Source organism: Penaeus monodon, chromosome 30 (genome assembly GCF_015228065.2).
Source record: "Penaeus monodon isolate SGIC_2016 chromosome 30, NSTDA_Pmon_1, whole genome shotgun sequence".
Lineage (NCBI taxonomy): Eukaryota > Metazoa > Arthropoda > Malacostraca > Decapoda > Penaeidae > Penaeus > Penaeus monodon.
Genome location: NC_051415.1, coordinates 38,366,938 through 38,367,257, shown reverse-complemented (window position 1 = coordinate 38,367,257; position 320 = coordinate 38,366,938).

Genomic DNA, 320 nt, shown 5'->3' with positions numbered 1-320 from the left:
ACTAGGGTTTTTCAATCATCCGTTCACCCAGCAAAGGTCCAAAGAATTCAGTACCCCTTGATTTATTGCCCAAGAGTTTTTTGCTTTTCCCGCAGTGGACTTTTGGGACAGTAAAGCTTTACTTCAGCTAACTTTAGAAAATCCCCATTTCCAGGCAATGGGTTGTGTTTGAAGAGGAGTTTTTGGTGGCAAGAACACCAGCCCCTTTGGGGGGGCTTTCCACTCCCCCTGAAAATTTTTAATGGAAAGAAGCTCGACAGGGCCCCCCGCACCCCCCAAAACCAGGAATCTTGAAGGACAATCCTTTGGGCCACCCTTGC